The sequence below is a fragment of the Schistocerca cancellata genome, unplaced genomic scaffold, assembly GCF_023864275.1.
Source record: "Schistocerca cancellata isolate TAMUIC-IGC-003103 unplaced genomic scaffold, iqSchCanc2.1 HiC_scaffold_754, whole genome shotgun sequence".
NCBI classification, from domain to species: Eukaryota; Metazoa; Arthropoda; class Insecta; order Orthoptera; family Acrididae; genus Schistocerca; species Schistocerca cancellata.
Window position 1 is genome coordinate 5,578,839 of NW_026046765.1, and position 14,431 is coordinate 5,593,269.

The window sequence follows — 14,431 nt, forward strand, 5'->3', positions numbered from 1 at the left end:
GCCGCACAATGCATGGGTAATGAAGACACTGCAGCGATTCCGATGAGAAGTGTCTCATCACCCACAATACAGTCTGCAATTGGCTCCCCCTGAGTCACAAGAACTCACAAGAACCGCTGGCTGTGAAGAAAAAATTTTTCCACATACAACGAGGTGCAGATGAGTGTAGAAAACTGGCTGAAAGCACAGGCAGCTCCTTTCTATGGCGAGGATATTGGAAAGTTGATACAACACTACGAAAAAACTTGAAGTTGGAGCGGCGACTATGTAGAGAAGTAGGTGGAACGTGTACCTAACTGTTGCAAATAAAAAGTTTCTGGTTTTCACTGTGGTTTCCATTTCGCGACCGATTGGAACTTACATTCAGGACAACCCTCGTATATAATGAACCAGATGTACAGAATGAGATTTTCACTCTGCAGCGGAGTGTGCGATGATATGAAACTTCCTGGCAGATTAAAACTGTGTGCCGCACCGAGACTCGAACTCGGGACCTTTGCCTTTCGCGGGCAAGTGCTCTACCAACTGAGATACCCAAGCACGACTCACACCCCGTCCTCACAGCTTTACTTCTGCCAGTGACCTCGTATCCTATCTTCCAAACTTTACAGAAGCTCTCCTGCTAACCTTGCAGAACTAGCACTCCTGAAAGAAAGGATATTGCGGAGACATGGCTTAGCATCTGTAAAGTTTGTAGGGTAGTACGCGAGGCACTGGCAGAAGTGTAGCTGTGAGGACGGGGCGTGAGTCGTGCTTGGGTAGCTCAGTTGGTAGAGCACTTGCCCGCGAAAGGCAAAGGTCCCGAGTTCGAATCTCGGTCCTGCACACAGTTTTAATCTGCCAGGAAATTTCATATCAGCGCGCACTCCGCTGCAGAGTGAAAATCTCATTCTGGAAACATCCCCCAGGCTGTGGCTAAGCCATGTCCCCGCAATATCCTCTCTTTCAGGAAGTTCGGAGGAGAGCTCGTGTAAAGTTTGGGAGGTAGGAGACGAGGTACTGGCAGAAGTAAAGCTGTGAGGACGGGGCATGAGTCGTGCTTGGGTAGCTCAGTTGGTAGAGCACTTGCCCGCGAAAGGCAAAGGTCCCGAGTTCGAATCTCGGTCCAGCACACAGTTTTAATCTGCCAGGAAGTTTCATATCAGCGCACACTCCGCTGCAGAGTGAAAATCTCATTCTGGAAACATCCCCCAGGCTGTGGCTAAGCCACGTCTCCGCAATATCCTCTCTTTCAGGAAGTTCGGAGCAGAGCACGTGTACAGTTTGGAAGGTAGGAGACGAGGTACTGGAAGAAGTAAAGCTTTGAGAACGGGGCGTGACTCGTGCTTGGGTAGCTCAGTTGGTAGAGCACTTGCCCGCGAAAGGCAAGGTTCCCGAGTTCGAGTCTCGGTCCGGCACACAGTTTTAATCTGCCAGGAAGTTTCATATCAGCGCACACTCCGCTGCAGAGTGAAAATCTCATTCTGGAAACATCCCCCAGGCTGTGGCTAAGCCATGTCTGCGCAATATCCTTTCTTTCAGGAAGTTCGGAGGAAAGCTTGTGTTAGGTTTGGAAGGTAGGAGACGAGGTACTGACAGAAGTGAAACTGTGAGGATGGGGCGTGACTCGTGCTTGGGTAGCTCAGTTGGTAGAGCACATGCCCGCGAAAGGCAAGGTTCCCGAGTTCGAGTCTCGGTCCGGCACACAGTTTTAATCTGCCAGGAAGTTTCAACCAGATGTCGTTGGGAAAGCCACGACAGGCCGACTGAGAGGGGCCAGTCTGAAGAGAGGAACAATCAACACTGAGAAAAGTGTGAAAGAAGAAACCCGAAGGCATACAAAAAATAACTTTGAAAGAGCAAGTGGCCAAGGATTTTTAGATGCTTGGAGCAAGGAAAGAAGATACCGAGGTCAGAACGCTGTGCATGAGGCTACGTAGAACCGTAAGTGTACAGAAAGCACGACATAGTGACATAACCTCGAATGCAGGTGGGTGTGTACAGTAGGGCGCACCGTTTCCAGAGGCTAGCTGAGACGTTAGTGGGGACAGCACTGCCGCCGCAGCCACTCATGGACGCCCCTCGGCGGAAGCTGCTGGCGTCTTCCCGGCTCTACCCGCCTCTGCGCGCCCCGTAGATGAGGACAGAGTGTTGCGCCAACAGCCCGTGGCCGCGCCGCTGTATTTCTCCGTTACGGAAGACGCTGCGGCCATTTGCAGTCGTCTTACCGTTCCCATTTCCAGCCAGTGTTGGCGTAGACGTTAGCACAGAATCAGGGAGCGGAGAAACAGAGAGCTGAGAAATGTTGCTAGCCGACGCACCTAGAACCACGAGCTACGTGTATCCGTTGTTGTTGTTGTGCTACTCTATCCTGTGTAAGCTTCTTCATCTCCCAGTACCTACTGCAACCTACATCCTTCTGAATCTGCTTAGTGTATTCATCTCTTGGTCTCCCCCTACGATTTTTACCCTTCACGCTGCCCTCCAATGCCAAATTGGTAATCCCTTGATGCCTCAGAACATGTCCTACCAACCGATCCCTTCTTCTGGTCAAATTGTGCCACAAACTTCTCTTCTCCCCAATCCTATTCAATACTTCCTCATTAGTTATGTGATCTACCCATCTAATCTTCAGCATTCTTCTGTAGCACCACATTTCGAAAGCTTCTATTCTCTTCTTGTCCAAACTATTTACCGTCCATGTTTCACTTCCATACATGGCTACACTCCATACAAATACTTTCAGAAATGACTTCCTGACACTTAAATCTATACTCGATGTTAACAAATTTCTCTTCTTCAGAAACGCTTTCCTTGCCATTGCCAGTCTACATTTTATATCCCTTCTACCTCGACCATCATCAGTTATTTTGCTCCCCAAATAGCAAAAATCCTTTACTACTTTAAGTGTCTCATTTCATAATCTAATTCCCTCAGCATCACTCGACTTAATTCGACTACATTCCATTATCCTTGTTTTGCTTTTGTTGATGTTCATCTTATATCCTCCTTTCATGACACTGTTCATTCAATTCAACTGTTCTTCCAAGTCCTTTGCTGTCTCTGACAGAATTACAATGTCATCGGTGAAACTCAAAGTTTTTATTTCTTCTTCATGGATTTTAATACCTACTCCGAATTTTTCTTTTGTTTCCTTTACTGCTTGCTCAATATACAGATCGAATAACATCGGGGAGAGGCTACAACTCTGTCTTACTCCCTTCCCAACCGCTGCTTCCCTTTCATGTCCCTCGACTCTTATAACTGCCATCTGGTTTCTGTACAAATTGTAAATAGCCTTTCGCTCCCTGTATTTTACCCCTGCCACCTTTAGAATTTGAAAGAGAGTATTCCAGTCAACATTGTGAAAAGCTTTCTCTAAGTCTACAAATGCTAGAAACGTAGGTTTGTCTTTCCTTAATCTTTCTTCTAAGATAAGACGCAAGGTCAGTATTGCCTCACGTGTTCCATTCACGTGCGCATTCACCCGAACGTGTATCCGTGGAAACCGTAATTGGTTGACGTCTGTTTCTGACCACCAATGGTCAGTCGAGAATACGGTCGTAACAGGTTTGTTCGCAGCTACGCATACTACAAATAAAATTCACGGAAATATCTGTCTATACCTACAAACTTCGCCGTTGCGCCACCAGAGAAGAGAACAAATAACAAAATTTGTTATTGTGCATATTCTGTATGGTATCAGGGATTCTAGTTCTGCAAGTTCGCAGGAGAGCTTCTGTAAAGTTTGGAAGGTAGGAGACGAGGTACTGGCAGAAGTAAAGCTGTGAGGACGGGGCGTGAGTCGTGCTTGGGTACCTCAGTTGGTAGAGCACTTGCCCTCGAAAGGCAAAGGTCCCGAGTTCGAGTCGCGGTCCGGCACACAGTTTTAATCTGCCATGAAGTTTCAATTCATATGTAGTTTGTTGTGGTTTGTGAGAGAGGGGACAACGGGTCGTTCAGGTTGTAACCCGGCTGCGCATTCACCCGAACAGAGCGAGGATGACCGATACGCTTCCGTATTGCGATCCTGCCTCAGTCCCTTCCATATTTCATGAAGAAAAGTGGCGGACGACTGTTGCCTGTGTCAGTCTCTGGGAAACCTACAACCAGATGGTTCCAGCGAGTGAGAGATCGGGTGAACTTGCCGGTCAGAGCAACTGTCGAACACACTATCCAGCTGAATAGCACATCACCATGCGGCCTTTTGTTATCATGTAGGAGATAGAGACGGTCAAGGTGCGGCATAGAGACTGAAACATCCCCTTAGAAAAATTAAGAATGGGAATGCTGGTAAACCTCTTACGCTATTTGATTTTCAAACAGCTGAGCAAATCTGAACGTACTCAGACATTTCTCTCTTTTCTTATTCTGATCAACAGTAAACCGGCGCACAATTTTTTTAAATTTTCATTTCTTTAGCGAAACGGAGTCTGACTTTCAATAATCCCTACAAAAGAATGGCCCTGATACCAATAACATGTACCTTTCATGAATCACTTACCTCACAAAAATCTTCGTTACTCGAACTACTACAATACAGCGAGCGCCAATACTGCCAGCTAATTAAAAGATTGTAACTACTGAATCCCCTGCCATCTCTCTCCCCACATCCACCACTGCTGACGGCTCACCTCCAACTGCGCAACACTATGCGCTGTTCACATCCAACTGCCCAACACCACAACAGCAAATATTCCAACAATGCAAATCAGCCACAGACTGCACACAGCACAGTACGTCATTTTCATACAGAGCGCTACGTGGCGTTACCAACATAAAAAACCTTAACAGCCTACTTAGAAGATCACCTTTCATGCGTCATTAATATAACGGCTGCTGTTACATATAATCAGCTATACCAACCAGAGATGATTTCATTGTGTAGCCAAGGGTACGTCATACCAGAACTTCATGTGCTGGTCTGGTATGACGATGACTTAATGCTAAATACACTCCTGGAAATGGAAAAAAGAACACATTGACACCGGTGTGTCAGACCCACCATACTTGCTCCGGACACTGCGAGAGGGCTGTACAAGCAATGATCACACGCACGGCACAGCGGACACACCAGGAACCGCGGTGTTGGCCGTCGAATGGCGCTAGCTGCGCAGCATTTGTGCACCGCCGCCGTCAGTGTCAGCCAGTTTGCCGTGGCATACGGAGCTCCATCGCAGTCTTTAACACTGGTAGCATGCCGCGACAGCGTGGACGTGAACCGTATGTGCAGTAGACGGACTTTGAGCGAGGGCGTATAGTGGGCATGCGGGAGGCCGGGTGGACGTACCGCCGAATTGCTCAACACGTGGGTCGTGAGGTCTCCACAGTACATCGATGTTGTCGCCAGTGGTCGGCGGAAGGTGCACGTGCCCGTCGACCTGGGACCGGACCGCAGCGACGCACGGATGCACGCCAAGACCGTAGGATCCTACGCAGTGCCGTAGGGGACCGCACCGCCACTTCCCAGCAAATTAGGGACACTGTTGCTCCTGGGGTATCGGCGAGGACCATTCGCAACCGTCTCCATGAAGCTGGGCTACGGTCCCGCACACCGTTAGGCCGTCTTCCGCTCACGCCCCAACATCGTGCAGCCCGCCTCCAGTGGTGTCGCGACAGGCGTGAATGGAGGGACGAATGGAGATGTGTCGTCTTCAGCGATGAGAGTCGCTTCTGCCTTGGTGCCAATGATGGTCGTATGCGTGTTTGGCGCCGTGCAGGTGAGCGCCACAATCAGGACTGCGTACGACCGAGGCACACAGGGCCAACACCCGGCATATTGGTGTGGGGAGCGATCTCCTACACTGGCCGTACACCACTGGTGATCGTCGAGGGGACACTGAATAGTGCACGGTACATCCAAACCGTCATCGAACCCATCGTTCTACCATTCCTAGACCGGCAAGGGAACTTGCTGTTCCAACAGGACAATGCACGTCCGCATGTATCCCGTGCCACCCAACGTGCTCTAAAAGGTGTAAGTCAACTACCCTGGCCAGCAAGATCTCCCGATCTGTCCTCCATTGAGCATGTTTGGGACTGGATGAAGCGTCGTCTCACGCGGTCTGCACGTCCAGCACGAACGCTGGTCCAACTGAGGCGCCAGGTGGAAATGGCATGGCAAGCCGTTCCACAGGACTACATCCAGCATCTCTACGATCGTCTCCATGGGAGAATAGCAGCCTGCATTGCTGCGAAAGGTGGATATACACTGTACTAGTGCCGACATTGTGCATGCTCTGTTGCCTGTGTCTATGTGCCTGTGGTTCTGTCAGTGTGATCATGTGATGTATCTGACCCCAGGAATGTGTCAATAAAGTTTCCCCGTCCTGGGACAATGAATTCACGATGTTCTTATTTCAATTTCCAGGAGTGTATTTGCTCCACACGGAGCCCCCAGTAATTTCCTAGAATGATTGCCTATCGAAGTCCTGGTGTCCAAACGATCCATTTCGAACGTGCGATCCTAAATCGATCATGCTACTCTGACGGCGGGGATTATGAACAATTATTTGTGGCCGTTATTTTTATCTGTTTTCCGTGGTCCCCTTAGTTGCTCTAAATTACACACCTCCGCGAATTATTTGTGAGTTTGTAGGGAAACCCAGACGATTTATATCGGTAGTGAGTGGTATGTCTGGTATTCCTGACGTTTCTTCGGCGGATTCTCTCACATGGTAAAATCCAATTCCATGTTTATCCGGCGTAGAAAATTGTTTGGCTTTTTGTCGCAAATATGGAGTACTACCAGACGCGGAAAGGAGGGAGTCGTGTAGACCGTGGTGGTGTGAGGTGTGTAAAACTTCGTAAGAAGAGTTTCGATGCTGAAATAACTGTTATAATTTTATTGAAGAGAGTGCGTAAAGCGAACGAGTATCAGGAAGAAAACCTGGTTGAATTCTTCCAATTTATCCATCCGGACCAGCGTAATTCTTCTATCTTGGTGGATTCGAGACTACACCTTGCAAGCAACAGCATCGGAAACTGAGTTATCTGCTAATACTGTGTACGACTATTTTGGTTTTTTCAGAGAAGTGTAGTATCTAATAGTGACGAACGACAGTATACCGGTTGGCGGACCAGTTGCAATCGACGAATCACATATAGCAAGAAGGAAGAAACAGAGAGGACGACCTTCAAAGAGTGAATACGATCATATTTGGGTATTCGGTGGAGTAGAAGGACAGTCCCGGAAGTGTTTCGTGGTCATTGTCCAGAGACAAGGCCACTTTAGCGCGTCTGATAAAGCACTTCATACTGCCTGGGTAGTAAAGTCATTACAGATATGTTTCAGTCCTACAAGACACTCAAAGCAGAATGATTCGACCACTATTACGAGTATTAATGTAACGTTCTTCTTTTGTCATTGCTGTAGTGACCACCGCAGTCATACCCATAACGCCCTACACCAGAGTCGCATGATCAGTTTAGGATGGCACGTTCGATATGTATCGTTTGGACTCCACAACTTCGAAAGGCAATCATTCTAGGAAATTACCGAGCCCCCAGTCACGTACATTACCATTCCACATGACTCGCACTGTTCTACTTGGACCCTTCTGAAAAGACAACATGGTGCCATTAGTGTGCCGAATGTTGTGCCTTAAATGCTTCATTGTCTCCGTTGCCGCGTCGAATGAAGCCACAACAATGGTTGCCATGGAGCTGTAGACGTCGCCGCACTGTCTTGCTACGTACTTCTCTTACTACTTGTCTCTGTTGCCGCGTCGAATGAAGCCACAACAATGGTTGCCATGGAGCTGTAGACGTCGCCGCACTGTCTTGCTACGTACTTCTCTTACTACAAGACTTACTGAAAATACGGCCGGCCGGAGTGGCCGAGCGGTTCTAGGCGCTACAGTCTGGAACCGGACGACCGTTACGATCGGAGGTTCGAATTCTGCCTCGGGCATGGCTGTGTGTGACGTCCTTAGGTTAGGTAGGTTTAAGTAGTTCTAAGTTCTAGGGGACTGAGGACCTCAGAAGTTAAGTCCCATAGTGCTCAGAGCCATTTGAACCATTTGAAAGTACACGGCACACCTTTACTCTCCCCTTGGTCGTGCGATTAATTTGTCTGTCTTCCGCATTCGAGAAGATGTTGGTTTATTCCCATTTCCAGCCAGTGCTGGCGTAGACCTCAGCACACAATCAGGGAGTGGGGAAACAGAAAGCTGAGAAACGTTGCTAGGCGACGCACCTAGAACCAGGGGCTATGTGTATCCTAGTCTATCTTCCCTGTGATTTCCCTAAATCGCTACATGCAAATGCTGGCATGGTTCCCCTGAAAAGGGCAAGTCGATTTATTACCCCATTCTTTCGCAATTCAAGCTTGCGGTCCGTCTGTAACGACTACGCTGTCGACGAGGGCGCTAAACTTTAATCATCCTTCTTCCTTTTGCCTTGTGCACTATTCGTTTGGGATCATTAAGATTTAGCATGCACTTTAATAAGGCCCTCCTGAGCCCATCGGCCCGCATCTCGTGGTAGTGCGGTAGCGTTCTCGCTTCCCACGCCCGGATTCCCGGGTTCGATTCCCGGCGGGGTCAGGGATTTTCTCTGCCTCGAGATGGCTGGGTGTTGTGTGCTGTCCTTAGGTTACTTAGGTTTAAGTATTTCTACGTTCTAGGGGTCTGATGACCATAGATATTAAGTCCCATAGTGCTCAGAGCCATTTGAACCATTTTTTTGAACCCATCGATTTCGTATTCGCCTGATACTCGTGCGATCCTGAGCAACATGAGTAACAGTATTGCTGAAGGATAACCTGGCGTCTCGGTAGGTTATGATCCAACCAGTTTCCAATTCCGACGCGTGTTGTATACGTTTCCATTGTATGCATCGCAATGTACACGATTTTCTCACAAACAACAGTCACTAAAACGTGATTTTGGAAATAGAAATACGTTGCGTAAACATTTCTTACGTACAGAATATAGACAGGGTTACCCTGCGTAAGTTTTTCAGTACGTCTGAAATGCTCATCATTTGCATACACAGGCATGCTGTGTACTTCATGCCGATTTGACGTTTGTTGCAAACCACTTTAAATTCTTCATTTGTGTGGCCATAGTGTCCGTAGTTTCTTTATAATTATTAAGTATATTTCTTTTCTGTCTTTGAACTACAAAAATGTGTGATCTTCTTCAACAGATACGTTTCGCTTTATTGAGGTAAAGGATCATCAGTGGTCTGTAATAGAGGCCAACTGGAAATGTCTGTCAGGGCGACATTAAATTCTTCATTTGTGCGGCCATAACGTCCGTAGTTGCTTTATAATGGTGTGCCTGCCACAAAGTACAGTGGTCCTTCCCTGTGGTGGTCAGACAAGATTGAATGGGATCTTGACAACGAGTATACCTGCCCTGACGTCCCCACGTGGTCCAACGTTGGGCTACTGTCACGTGCCAAATTGTATCAGAGATGCCCTGTGGTAGACGTTACAAGCGTGGCTGATACGTCGTGGTATGGGAAAACTTAACCGAAACGTAAGGTAAGCAGAGCTCAAAGGCTGCACGGCTTGAAAGCATAGACCCAAATGAGGTTACAGTTTCAAACACAATTTAATTTTATTAAACATTAAAAAACATTGTGTTTTGTGATATATATATTGACCGATACAATAAGTTACTGAAAGGAATGACTTCAATCATTCGCCCAGAAGGGCCAATCACATATAACCACAAATGCTGTTTTGATAATGCTACAAGAATGCAAAACCAACAGTTAATTTACTTCGTCCAAAGGAGCAGTAAAGACCAAAGACAAATTCATATACCAAAGGTTTTTTTTAATGAAACAAGCTAACAAGATAAAATTAATAACCAAAAAGGGGTAGTGACGTCGCCACTCGGCCTGAAGGACCTTAATATCAGCAGTAATAAATATTTGAGAATGGTTGAAGTTAGTGAGTCGGCACTTAAAACCAGGCCTTGCTCCTCACCACTAGGATAAATTTACAATCAGCTGTGCTAAGACTGCCTGCTTTTGCAATATGGCACAGACCAGCAGAACAACTAGAAACTTCACCAACGTGGCGAATCGTCCACATAGTGCATGACAGCAACTCTCTGTAACACATAAAATAAAAATTACTAAACATTGAAACACATGGTTTAAAATATAGCGCCTATCTAGGCAGGAACTGTTAATGACGCCCACTGGCCTTCGTAAATCTTCGACTTAGTAAATGTGACGGCCAGTACTAAGTAATAATACCACTCAACACATTGTAAAATACAAGATCGTAATTGCACTTGTGTAACAATAATGTACCTATAATAATTTTTTTCTTTATGCATTTAGATAAATGTTTCTTTCTGAATTTATGTGAAATAATGTAAATATTATTTTAGATTTTTTCTTTTCGTGTCATGTTAAAGAAACTGTACACAACTTTTGAAATGAATGTCATTACTTATGTTAGATTTTAAGCAATTTGATAACCAAAGGAAAATGTATTTAATGTTAAAACTATTGTAAAATGTGTAAATTGTAATTTAAACACTTGGTCCATACGTAGGTAATGCATTAGAATATGTGTAGTAGAAAACCTTTGGTGAATACCCTACCTGTAGGGGCGCGGGAAAAGGTGGATGCAGGCGAGTGCGGGAAAACGCACACTGGCGCGGTTCGGCACAACGGGCTCAGTGAAACAGTCGGAGTTGAGTATCGGTCAGAGGAACATGTACTGTACCGAGGAGGCTATCTAGGAAAAGTGGATTCCATTGAGCCTCGGATGGGCCGATTCCGACGACTACTTGGCATGGCTATTTCCTCAGGCACAAAATTGGAAAGATTACGACGCTAAGAAGAATGAAAGTGCCGATACTGTGAGAGCCTTAGCCGTGCTTGTATGTGTGCTGTGCTGCCCGCTATCTCGCTGCCCGCCATCCGCCGCAACTACGTGCACAGGTCAAACATTTATTTCATCTTTAGAAGTGTATCTGTGTGGACCAGTGTTGAAACTGTTCTAACTGTTCAATAATAACGTGACTTTTACCAGAATTGCTTTAGCCGTCACTTATCCTTATCATTGACCTAGACAGGGTCCTTACCTTATATTGTGCAACCCGAGTATCCTGAACTGAAAGTTACAGTTAGTACTAAATTATCTGCAGACCAATTTATGCTATAAAGACGTTCAAGGATAGGAGTGCAAATGTAAAGGTTAGTAAAGAATATCAGTGTGATTAAATTGAAAGATAAATTTTGAATTGAGCTAGCAATGTTATTTAATTCATTTGAGACTGAAAGAATGTTAGTCAATTACTCCAGAAGCGTGACAAAAGAATAGTAGTCCATAGGTTGATAATTTTGAGTGTTAATGTACCTTCAGGACTTACTAGTTTCAGCATAACGACCGTAACAGTTTTAGGGCCCCCCCCCCCCCCCATTCTCTTGCCTATTCTTGCACATTTTGAAGTGTACTGATCAGAATTGAACAGAAAAATTAATTTCTATATTAAACCTAAGTATATTAGTGTTTTTTCCAATTTTAATAGTGACATTGTATGTGTGTTTTCAAAATTGCTGATTCTAGGGTAATCTATGCCCGATTTCATTCTGATCAATATACAAAGTGCAGCTCGTAGTAATCATTGCTGTGTGGTGTTGTGTAAGTTTAACTCATCCAAATTAGTACAAAAGAAGAAAACTTTAGCTCAGTAGATTTTTCCTATGCCAAACTCTGCCATATAACGCAGCAGTTCTACGTGTTGTTATGCTTGTACATGCACACACTTATACAAGGAGAAACTCACTCAATGCCTAATTAGGCTGGCGACCGTATTATTAATCATTGGCAATATCTACTGTGTGTACTTCTTGTCCATGCGAACGTGTAATTATACTTTACGTTTGCTTGACGCATCACTGTAGTTACTGACTGAATAAGTCCGAATTGCTTCCATTAGGTACACGCGGTCAACTTATGTACTAAATCCTTGTTTACAAGGTGAAGCCCGTGAACTTATTACAGTACAGGCTTTATTGAGCTAACGCACGTCCGGCAGGGAGGTAGTGTTACAAGTGGCTTCCCGGTGACAGGACATCCAGTTGATGTCGGTTATACACTAACGTAAAGACCGAACAGTGGATGTTCAGTGGCTTGAATAGCAATATAGTTCAGTAAAGTAAACTGCAGTGTGAGTCAAGTATAATAGTGTGGTGTGATTGGCATTCAATATGGACAGGAACGGGGACAGGGTAGATGTGCCGAGCGAAATGGAGAATGCGGCTAGCAGTAGCAGGAGTCTACGCGGCCAGATAACAGATGGCGTTAGCGGAAGACAATTGGCGTACATACAATACCATGAACACGTCAATGAACAGATTGAAATGTCGCGATCGCCTCGAACACAGCAAGGGACAAAACAGGAAGTAGAGGGTGACTTTGTAGATGATAGTGGGTACGTGAACGAATCCACTGACATATTTGATTCACCACAAATAAAGAAAGAACCGAAAGAAACTTTTGAAGTAGGATCGGAAAACACAAATTCCATAGAACAAAACAGTGTAAAAATATTGAGCATAAACGATCTATTAGAACAATTAACCAAACAAATTGCAGGACAGACTGAACAGCTCAAAACACAGAATGAGCAGCTCAAAACACACGTTGACGAGCAGCTCAAAACACAGAACGAGCAGCTTAAAACACACGTTGATCAAATTAAAGCACAGGTCAAAGATCAAGGAATTAGAATTAGTAAACAAATAGAGCAGGTAGAACAAAAAGTGGGAAATTTAAGTTCTGTGATAAATAATATGAAATTTGAAATTGATACTATTAACAAAAATATGGATACTATGCAGGAGGAAATTGGAAACATTAACAGTAGATTCGATGTTGAAATTCTCAACATCCAAGAGAAAGTAGAACCTCTGGTTGTAACTAAGGTAGACGAAAAAGTTTTCGGTCTTAAAACTGAGATCGTAAACGAATGTCAACACGGAATATCACAGTTGAAAAAGGTAGTTTTAGACACTGGAAGAGATTTAGGTGAAATAGTAACCGGCTGTATTCAAAATTGTGAACAAAATACTACGGAAATTCAAGGCAGAATTTTCGATCTGGAGAGCAAAATAAAAGATAGGCCTGGTGTTGTCTGTAATGGCACACCAATTACGAAGCTATTAGAAGGCGAGGAACGCTTCGATCCCGCCAAGAAACATAACGGGTGGCATCCGTTAGACTTCATAAAAAATTGCGAGAGAATATTTCCTGGGCACTTGTCTGATCAGGAAAAGATAAACGTTGTAATTAGCGCTTTAGCAGGTGACGCTAAGCGCTGGGGAATAAATTTAGATACCGAACGAATGACGTTCGAAGAATTTAGGCAAAAATTTACCGAAGAATATTGGTCTGAACAAAAGCAGGACCATTTATGGCGCGAGTTTATCATGGCCAAACAGCATGATAACAGGGGCAGGAATTCTTTGAAAGATTTCTGCGAGTATTGGTACAGGAAATTGACGCATTTAAGAGGTAGAAGATCAGATTCGGAAATTATCTGGGAGCTGTATAAAAAGCTCCCAGAAGATTCAAAGAGGTATGTAGGAAGCAATCATCGCAGCTTCCAAGCATTTCTCGAAAGAGTCGAAGACGAAGACCATTGGCGCGAAAGTCGTGCCAATTATCAAAATTTTGGCAACTGTAATACCCGACACAATGACGAAAGGAATGACGGCGATGGATTTCGCGTCAATGTAATACAGAGAGGAAGAGGCAGAGGAAGAGGCAGAGGAAGTTATCCAGGTCGCGGTAGAGGGTATGCCGCGCAAAATAATAACGACGCGGGAAACTAATTTCCGCGAACGTTGCGGGCCAAACGGAAGCGGACAATACATACCGGCCCCGATTTAAGAACAGATACCGGTCCGACCGTAATGTAATGAGACAGGCTAGAGACAGGCGCGAAGCGACGCAACGTGTTGTGGCAAGACAAGCGTCAGGTGCGAGCGAGCATGAGTCATCTATGCCGCACAGAAAGCTCCAGGTTAACGGGCGAGTGGAGCATCAGAGGGCAACGGCCCAGCCTAGTGGAACATCTGTTCAGAGAGAAGCCGCTAGCAATACGGCAGCAGTAGGTGCGAACGTAGCCGTAAGAGATAATGAAAATTTTACGAGTGATAATTCCGTGGCAAAGGAAACAATAGATGAGACTGTGAGTGCTCAGAGAGGTGCGGTTAGCAGTGTTCGCAATGAGGAAAAGGGCGATAATGAATTAGCAGAAGTAACTGATTGGTGTGTGCAGATCGACGATCTGTACAAGGGCCTAAAGCAATGTGAGTGGGAGGATGTTAAGAAAGAATATGAGGCGAAGAAATTAGTTAATAAAAAGGGAAATGATAGGGGCGTCAATAAATTGACGTGGCCCAAATTTGAAGAAGGGAGAATAAATAGCGCCGCGAAGAGTACGCGTGCTGCCGATAAGGGGAAGGTTAATGA

The 14,431-nt window shown here is 45.4% G+C and overlaps 1 non-coding gene across 1 annotated transcript; it reads left to right on the plus strand.

Moving 5' to 3' along the window:
- The first annotated feature begins 1,037 nt into the window (after positions 1–1,037).
- Trnas-cga (transfer RNA serine (anticodon CGA)) lies at positions 1,038–1,112 on the plus strand. The gene has a single exon. It is a non-coding gene; the product is annotated as a tRNA-Ser (tRNA).
- Positions 1,113–14,431: the final 13,319 nt, after the last annotated feature.